The sequence below is a fragment of the Otolemur garnettii genome, unplaced genomic scaffold (genome assembly GCF_000181295.1).
Source record: "Otolemur garnettii isolate 467f Iridium unplaced genomic scaffold, OtoGar3 scaffold00077, whole genome shotgun sequence".
In the NCBI taxonomy this organism is placed as follows: domain Eukaryota; kingdom Metazoa; phylum Chordata; class Mammalia; order Primates; family Galagidae; genus Otolemur; species Otolemur garnettii.
The window spans coordinates 3607603-3617592 of NW_003852472.1; the positions used below are offsets into that span (position 1 = coordinate 3607603).

The window sequence follows — 9990 nt, forward strand, 5'->3', positions numbered from 1 at the left end:
TTTTTTTTTTTTGTAGTTGCTATTGGGCTTAGGCGATTCTCTTGCCTCAGACTTTTGAGTAGCTGGGACTACAGGTGCCCACCAGAATGCCCAGCTATTTTTTTGTTGTAGTTTGGCCGGAGCTGGGTTTGAACCCACTGCCCTCGCTATATGGGGCCTGTGTCCTACTCACTGAGTCACAGGCGCCACCCTGACATGATCTTGAAAGAAAAAGCCAGGTTTATTTTTTAAGCTGTTCTTAGGTGTTCCTTTCCAAAGGTTAATATTTCAGACTTTTGAGGTCTTGGGTTTTTTTGTTTTGTTTTGTTTTTGGCAGGGGCTGGATTTTGAAGCCGCCACCTCTAGCATATGGGGCTGACGCCTTACTCCTTTGAGCCACAGGTGCCGCCCAGGTCTTGGTTTTAAATAATAGGTTCTACTTTCTCTACAGCTCAGCCCAGGTCTACAGTAAACGAAAACCACAAAATCAAGTGTACCTGTTTCACGGTTCAAGAAGAATGTATTGAGCACCGCAATGTGAAAACGAACACACTGCTGGCAGGCAGCGGGGAAGAAAGGTGACTAGAATCCAACTCCTGCTCTCCAGTGAGACAGAACTGCTTGCACAATGCAGAATCTCAGGCAATAAAAGCAAAAGAAAGCCAGGCACCCTCAAATGATTCCACCCACCTGTCCTGGGAACACAGAGTGGACAATTGAGAGAAGCTGAGAAAAATGAAAGCATCTAAACATGACAGTAGTACCCCTCACTTATCCTTGAAGGGCACATTCCAAGACCCCCTGCGGATGCCTGAAACCAGGGATAGGACTGCACCCTTTATATTGAAGTTTTTTCCTATAGAGGTTGAGTATCCATAATCCAAGATGCTTGAGACTAGAAAAGTTTCAGATTTCAGACTTTTTCAGATTTTGGAATATTTGCATATATACATAATGGGCTATCTTGAAGTTGAGACTCCAGACTAAACATGAAATTCATTTGGGTGCTGGGTATGGCCTATAGTCCCAGTTACTCAGGAGGCTAAGGTGGGAGGATTGTTTGAGCCTGAGAGTTCGAGGCTATAGTAAGCTATGATCACACCATTGTACTCTAGTTTGGTGACAGAGTGAGACCCTGTCTCTTAAAAAAATAAATATGAAATTCATTCATGTTTTGTATCCACCTCTACACATTTCCTAAAGGTGATTATACACAATTTTTTTTAGGGTAACAAAGAGAAATTTCATTTAGGAAGAACAAAGAGAAAGTTTAGAGTACTTTCAAAGAGAGTTGGAAGTGGGTCCCTCTCATGGAGGAGAAAAAGTGAGAGAGACTCTATACTATATTTTCAATAATTTTGTGCATAAAACAAAGCTTCTGTACACTGAACCATCAGAAAGCAAAAGCTTCAGTTGGCTAATGTAGCACTTACGGCATCAGGTCAGTGCTCAAAAAGTATCAGATTTGTAACATTTAAAATCTCGGATTTTGGGCCAGGCACTGTGGTTCACGCCTGTAATCCTAGCACTCTGGGAGGCTGAGGAGGGTGAATTGCTTGAGCTCATCGGTTCGAGACCAGCCTGAGCACAAGTGAGACGCTAGTCTCTACAAAACAAAAACAAAAACATAAAAACGGAGGCAAGAGAATAGCTTGAGCCCGAGTTGGAGGCTGCTATGAGCTAAGATGAAGCCACAGCAGTCTACCCAGGGTGGCAGCTTGAGACTCGGTCTCAAAAAAATAAATAAATAAAATAAATAAAATTTTGGATCTTTGTATTAAATATGCTCAACCTATACTTATATCTATCATGATAAAGTTGTAATTTATAAATTAACTATACTGACAGATTAATAATGAGTAATAATAAAATGGAAAAATTGTAACAATATACTATAATACAAGTTATGTAAATGTGGTGTCTCTCTTAGAACATCTTATTGTACTGTACTCACCCTTCTTCTTCTTGTGATGATGTGAGAATCTATTCCTGAATCTGTGTAACCATCCCTTACTTGCAGTAAATGGCTTGGTGTCACTCGTTTTAGGGGATCCCTTGCGGAAGTCTTCATACAGGCTCAGTGCTTTCTGGCGCAACACGTTGCTGTCAATCGGAACATGTTTTCTGTTCATGTCTTCCACCCACAGATTTAACGCCTGTTCCATCTTAACTAAGCACTTATCACGCACAGTGGCCGTCACTTTAGCAGTTGGAGGTGAGACAGCAAAACTAGCACGAATTTCTCTTTCCTTCTTCACAATCTCACGGATGGAAGATTCGTTCTTACTGTAGATCTTAGCAACCTCAGCGTACGATTTTTTTTCTTTCCTTATTAAGTCGAGAACTTTCACCTTTTCACTTAGAGGAAGCACTTTACGGCTTCTCTTTGGCCTATCTGAGTTGCCAGCATCGCTACTCTTGTGTTTTGGGGCCATTATAAAGTAAGAGTGACTTGAACAGAAGCCCTGGCTACTGTGACAGTAGGTCTGAACACCCAGCCAGCTAGTAAGTGACTAAGGGTAAGGAGCATCTACAGCTTGGAGCCACTGTACAAAGGGACAATTCAAGGCCTGGGCAGCACGGTGTGAGATTTCATCACACTACTCAGAACAGTGCAATTTAAAACTTATGAACTGTTTATTTCTGGAATTTTCATATCACAGTTGACCTCAGCAAACTGTAAACTGCAGATGGGGGGAGGGGGCTATTGTACTTCTGAGTTCTGCAGTCTGAGAATGAGGGAAGGGACTTGTCCAGGCTGAAGCCAGGGGTCTAGACAGTAGACCTCACCGGCTAAACAGGAAGACAGGATGATCTGTGACCCATTCCAAATCGCCACTGCAGATTGATATCAGCTGCAACCTGGCCCCAGACCCTGTGTCCACTGATGTCACACTGATGATGATGATGACGCCTTCATCTCCAAATGGTAGACAAAAGGAGAAAAGGCTGCTCAATCCTTCAGCTGCAGCCGTGAGCAACATCCAATTGGCCAATTTCCAATCTCATATCTAGACATCTGTTTACTTCAAATAACCAGCACGAAACTAAAATATGATTTTTTTCCTTAAAACACAAAGCTTGGCCCAGCAATTCCACTCCTTGGTATACACCTATGAGAATTGAAAACAAATGTCTGCACAAAAATGCCTACACCAATGTTCACAGCAGCATCATTCATAATAGCCAAGAAGTGGAAACCCAAATATCCATCAATGGATGGAAAATAAAGATGTAGTATAGTCATATCACAGATTATTGCTCAGCCATAAAAATGAGTGAAAGAAACCTGACATAAAAGACTCCTTAGAATGATTCCATCTACATGACACGTCCAGAATAGCCAAACCATAGACACAAAGGTGGCTGCCAGGGGCTTGGGGTGGGGTCAGAAACGAGGAATGACGGAGGATGGATTCGGAGTTTCTCCCGGGGTGCTGAAAACGTTCTGGAATTTGACATAGGGATGGTCGCTCAACTCTGTGAAATTGCTAAAGTCCCCTGAACTATATACACTTTTACAGGGCGAATTTTGCGGTGCATCTTACTATTAAACAACAAAAACAAAGCTTGGGTCTGAGAGATGGAGAATACAGCCCTGCCAGCCTTTTCTCTCCTTGAACTCTAAAGTAGAAAGAACTGCGACGGACTGTTTCAAGGCACAAGCCGGTTTCCCCCGGCGCCGGGATGTCTTCAGTCAACAAACAGGTCCCTAGAGACTGCCGCGCGGACTAGCGGACAAAACCCACGCTGGGGGCCACATGGCAACGCGTGACGTAGGGGGCGGAGCCAAGAAGCAGTTACCAGGTAACAGCACCAACCCCGCCCCCTGGCCTAACCAATTAAGCGCGTCCGCACGCAGCGCTAGCGCCCCACATACGCCAGGCGGAGCGTGACCTCGCGCGTACTGGGTCCCAGAGAGCCCCAGGCCCATGCCCAGCCAATCAGAAAGGAGAGGGGTGCGCGCTCCGTGCGTACGACCGTTGCCCTCGCGCCAGGGCTTCCCCGCCCCACCCCCCACTCTTCAGATCCCGCCCGCGGGGACTGGGGTTCGGGGGCCGCCGCGGGGCGCCGGGGCGTCCAGGGCTCACCTCTCGCCGTGCACCCGGACGGCTTCCCTTCTCCGGGCCCTCGGGAAGGGAAAGTTCCGAGAAAAGCGCCCGCCCTCAATGGCGGCGGGGCGGGGTACGCACCTGAGGGCGCCGGCCAGCGGGCTGCGCCCGGCAGGCCGCGGAGTCCGAGGCCTGGGCCACCGGGCAGCGGCCGAGGGCAGGGCAGCGGCTGGGAGCCCGGCGCCAGTGACCAGCGCGAGGCGGGGCGCGGGCGTGGGTGGCGGCCGAGCCCCCTGCTCGCCACTAGCTCTCCTTTTTCTCTTTCTTTCTTTCCTTTTTTTTCTTTTTTGTTTGCTTCCTGGAAGGCAGCCTTGACTCGTGTGTCCGCAGCGCCCCCAGTGGGAGCCGCCGTTTCCGGTGCTGTGGAATCAGGGTAGCCGCACGCTGCGCTGCTGCGGAGGCCAGTGCGGTGCCACTCGGGCCGGGCATCGTCCATTGCTAGTTTTTGATGAATTGCTGGCACGTGTCTTTTTCTCTCCCCTAGACATTGCCCCAAACGTGGATGTAGTTTCTTTTATTTAATATATTTTGTGTGTGACTACAATCTGTAGCTCTAAAGCAGTTGGGTCACAGCTAGAGTGACCAGGGAATCTGCCTTCCAGTCGTCGAGTTGTTAGAAGAGTATTGGGACCCTTGGATGGGGCCCGGGGTATCGCCGACCAGTCGCGATCGGTCCACAAGGTGGCGCCCTGAAGCACGTAGACCTTAATATTTAGTCTGATTAAATCAGTTACATACTTTAAATATGTCAAACAGAGAATCGGATAATAGAAACCATTTATTCCCAGCTCAGATGCTTTGTGCCTTCCTTTGTATTTTTAAGAAATCAAATATTACAGACAATTGAAGGCACCATTCGCATTCCTGTCTTTCCGTAGTTAACAGCTGTCTTGAAGTAAATACGTGTTCTAATAATACACATTTTTCTTTTGAAAAAGACTGGTGTTCCAAATTCGCTGATATTTTTCTGTCAAAGATAAGCTTTCTACCAGATACCGTAAAAAAAAGCCTTTGTCTTTTCAAGGAAAGATAATTCAACAATTAGTTGAGAAAGTATCTGCTTTTTGACATTTTTAAATGGGGTGTTGGAAAATATTTCTTTGTTAAAGTCTGTTCTTATTCAGAGTAGTTATGTTCTGTAAACGAGTAGCTAACACTGAATTAGTTCTGTTGCTCCTGAGGTTAGATTCCTGGAGCCTCTGACATTTTTGTAAACCTGTGAATACATAATCTTCTTTTATGGGATTTCTGTTGAAAGACTCCTTATTTAATATCTATCGTTGATTAATTAACGTTGAACTCATCACCAACAGGCCTTTAACTCTTGCCTGAACAAAGTTTATCTAACATGTATTTTCTCTGCAAGGCACATCACAGGCTTTCTTGCACTTAAGAACACTAGACAAAGCTGGGTGCTGTGGCTCACGCCTGTAATCCTGGCACTCTGGGAGTCTGAGACAGGTGGGTTGCTTAAGCTCATGAGTTTGAGATGAGCCTGAGCAAAAGTGAGACCCTGTCTCTACTAAAATTAGAAATGCCTGTAGTCTCAGCTACTAGAAGAGGCTAAGGCAAGAGGATTGCTTGAGCCTGGGAGTTTGAAGATGCTGTGAGCTATGACACCTTGGCACTCTGATGCTCCAGCCTGGGGCAACAAAGTGAGACTCTGTCTCAAAAAAAAAAAAAAAAAAAAAAAAAAGAACACCAGACAGCACTTTAGCATTATTTCTGGGGGCCATTTTAAACAGCAAACTCTTTCTCACACACGTACACATTCACACAGGTGAAAGAAGTTTTATTAACTGCAACAAGAATTAGGTGCTTGTTTCTAGTATGAAACAAGACAGAAGGAACTGCCTTGTTCAATTCCAGCTGGTAACTTGCATGTCAAGAAACCCAAATTTCTGGCTGCCCTGTGCATGTCTGTGAATGGGCAAAAGTATAGGTTTGTGGGCTACAAATAAATTTTAGTGAGTAGGCAAATTCACTATTATAAAATTCACGAATAATGAAGATTGACTGTACTTTGTTGCCAAACACAACAAGAAGATAAAACATATTTGTCCACTTAGGCCAGCCAAGGTGGTTTACATCTGTAATTCTGGCACTTTGGAAGGCCAAGGCTGGAGGATTGCCTGAGCCCTTCAGGAGTTAAGGCTTCTGTGAACTATGAGCACACAACTGCAGTCCAGTCTAGGCAATAGTGACCTTGTCCCTAAAACAAGTGTATGGTCATATTTGTCCCTTTAAACCTGGAAACAGTTTTATAGTGTGCTTAAAAGTTTCTCTATGAATAGTTTGAGTGTTTTAAATTACAAATGTCAAAATGCACATCTTCTGATTGGTTTGAAAGAATAGCGGATCAGCACCAGGAAGGGTTATTCATATACACTCTAATTTCTGTCCTCTCACTCCAATTAACACCCTGCTCCATGAAAACTCTTTTCCAACATGGCAAGTGACTACCACATTGCTAAATCTGATCATTTTTTTTGGGCCATGAATTACTTGATTTATGAGCATTTGGCAAAACTAATCACTTTGTCCTCTTTGAAACAATGCTGGGCTTGTGAGACACCACACTTAGCTGCTGTTCTACCTGCTTTTCTGGCTGCTCTTCCTTAGTCTGTTCCTAATCCTTTTCTTTTTCCCAACCATTACAAAGTGCAGATGCCGCAGGGTTTAACTGTGGATTTCTTTCCTGTCTGCCCTCACCCCTTAGATCAGTGGTTCTTAACCTGTGGGTCTTGACCCACAGGAACTGTATTAAAGGGTTGCGGCATTAGGAAGGTTCAGAACCACCACCTTAGATGAATCTTATCCAGGCTCTGGGCCTTACATACCATTTATATGGTTATGACTTCCAAATACATATCTCCAGTCCAGACCATTCTCCTGAACTCTTAAATTTATATAACCAGCAGTCTACTTTGAAATCTTCATTTGGAGGATAAAGAGGTATCTCAAGCAAAACATGTTTCACCCTCTCCCCAGTTTCTCTGGCAGTCTTCCCCATCTTTGTTAACGAAGCGCTATTCTTTCAGTTACTCAAGCCCAAAACCTTGAAAGTACCCTTTACTCCTCCCACAACCCCATACTAACCCTTCAGACATCTGTCAGTTCGTCAGTTCTAATTTTACCCAGATTCTACCACTTTTTAGTAACCTCTACAACCCCACGACTTCTGGTCCAGGCCTACTCTATTTCTTGCAGTAGACTCCTAATTTGTCTCTCTAAATCTGCCCTTAACCCTCTTCAGCCCATCCTCAACACAGCAACAAGAAGAATCCTGTAAAATGTAACTTATTCCATCTTTTGCTCAAAACTGTCCATCTCAGAGTAAATGTCCCAACATTTGCTTGTAGCCAAGAGGAAGTAATGAAAATCAGATTCACTCTCCCACCTGGAACAACTAAACAAAGAAACAAAATGCATGAAACAATGCTTTTTTGTTGTTGTCATCGTCACTTTGTCACCCTCTATAGAGTACCATAGTGTCACAGCTCACAGCAACCTCAAACTCTTGGGCCCAAGTGATTCTCTTGCCTCACCCTCCCAAGTAGCTGGGACTATAGGCTTCCAGCACAACACCTGGCTATTTTTTTGTTGCAGTTGTCATTGAGGTTTAGCAGGCCCAGGTAGGACTTGAACCCGCCAGTCTCAGTGTATGAACCCACCAGCCTCAGCTGGTGCCCTACTCACTGAACTATGGGTGCCAAGCCAAAACAATGTTTTTTTCAAGACAATGGATGTCAGACAATAAAGGATAGTGTTGTTTGAGAAGTGATGAACAGATGAGACAAGCTCTACAATTGCCCAGCTTACGCACTTGATATGGTTTTCAGGTTATGGCACAGGGAAGGGAAACTAAGGGACAGTCCAGCAGACATTCTTAACTGAGGTTACAGAGCTGAGAATTCAGAGAGACCAAGGCAATTACAGCCATAAGAGAAAGTACACACAGAAACCCAGAAATCTCCAGAGGAACCCCTGGAATATTCGGCTGACTACATCAGCGCATACACATGAGGAAATTACCTAAGGTCAGGGAAAGAAGCAGGGAAAGAATGTATTAGAATAGTGCTTAGCACTTACACAGTCTGAGAATGCTGTCTATTCAAGATTCACAGGTTGGCTCGGCGCCTGTGGCTCAAGTGGCTAAGGCGCCAGCCATGTACACCCAAGGTGGCGGGTTCAAATCCAGCCCGGGCCCGCCAAACAACAATGACGGCTGCAACCAAAAAATAGCCGGGCATTGTGGCGGGCGCCTGTGGGCCCAGCTACTTGGGAGGCTGAGGCAATAGACTTCACTTGAGCCCAGGAGTTGGAGGTTGCTGTGAGCTGTGATGTCACAGCACTCTACTCAGGGGGAAAGCTTGAGGCTCTGTCTCAAAAAAAAAGATTCACAGGTCATTGAAAGGCGTACTGAGGAAGGGCTTGCCTCATTAGGGGCATGTATTAGAAAATATCTCCAACTGGATAATTTATAAAGAAAAGAGGTTTATTTGGCTAGCAGTTCTGCAGCTGTACAAGAAGCATGGGGCCAACAACTGTGTCTGGTGAAGACTTCAGGGAGCTTGTAATCAAGGTGGAAGGTGAAGGGGGGACTAGGAGTGTCACATGGTGAGAGAAAAAACAAGACAGAGGAGGGGGTGTTAGGCTCTTTGAAACAACTAGCTCTGAATGAACAAATAAAGAACCCACTGATTATTGCTGGGAGGGCATCAGCCTTTCATGGGGGATCCACATGAACGACCTCACAACCCAAATACCTTCCAAAAGGCCCCACATTCAACACTGGGTATCAAATTTCCTTTTTATTTTTTATTTTTATTTTTTTGAGACAGAATCTCACTTTGTCACCCTCGGTAGAGTGTTGTGGCATCACAGCTCACAGCAACCTCCAGCTCCTGGGCTGAGGTGATTCTGTTGCCTCAGCCTCCTGACTAGCTGGGACTATAGACGCCGGCCATAATGCCCAGTCTTTTTGTTGTTGTTGCAGTTTGGCCAGGGCCGGGTTTGAATCCACCACCCTTGGTATATGGGGCTGGCACCCTACTCACTGAGTCACAGGCACCTCCTGGGAATCAAATTTCAACATGAGATGTGGATGGACCAAACATTCAAACCACATTGAGGAGAGGGAAGAAATTAGCCTTAGATTTCACACTGCTCTAGACCCACCTAACCCCATAAAAGTAAGATCTGAATGCATCAGACTGTTTCTAAGTAACTCACTATATTCCAGAACAACCCACAAGAAGGTTTATAGTAATTTGAAAGTATCCAGTTTAAAAAAACATTAAATTTACAATTCTGGCATCCAACCAAAGATTATTAGACATACATATTGAACTTCTAGAGATAAAAACTATAATGGCTGAGTATTTTTTTAGGGGTATCCTGAATGGGATTAATGACAAATTAGATGTTACAGAAGAAAAGGTTAGTGAACTTGGAGGCATAGTGATAGTAACTACTACACAGAGAAAAAAGAATTTTTAAAAAGGAAAAGAATATTAGTAAGCTTTGGAATAACTTCAAGTAGGCTAATATACAAATAACTGAAGTCTCTGAAGCAGAGAAGGGAAAAATTTCCAAACTTAACAGAAACTATAAACACATAGAGTCAAGAAGCTCAACAAATTCCAAGCACAGGAAACATGAAAAAACTACATTAAGATTTCAGGCAAAACTTTAACTTGCTCAGAACCAGTGTCAAAGAGAAGCAACAGAGGGTGGTACCTGTGGCTCAGCAAATAGGGTGCTGGCCCCATATACCAAGGGTGGTGGGTTTGAACCCAGCCCTGGCCAAACTGCAACAAAAAAATAGCTGGGCATTGTGGCAGGCACCTGTAGTCCCAGCTACTCGGGAGGCTGAGGCAAGAGAATCACCTAAGCC

General features: G+C 44.7%; 1 protein-coding gene across 4 annotated transcripts in view; it reads right to left on the reverse strand.

The window, feature by feature from the left end:
- Positions 1 to 4428, reverse strand: part of LOC100946636 (general transcription factor II-I repeat domain-containing protein 2B) — a 63675-nt gene extending 59247 nt beyond the window's left edge. For 3 of the 4 annotated variants that reach the window (XM_023515723.1, XM_003794203.3, XM_023515724.1), the window contains exon 1: positions 4173 to 4428. The gene's annotated coding sequence lies outside the window, so the exon portion shown is untranslated. Of the gene's footprint in view, positions 1 to 1933; positions 2083 to 4172 lie in introns of all 4 variants that reach the window. The other variant, XM_023515722.1, reaches the window with a different exon arrangement.
- Between the last annotated feature and the right edge of the window lie 5562 nt (positions 4429 to 9990).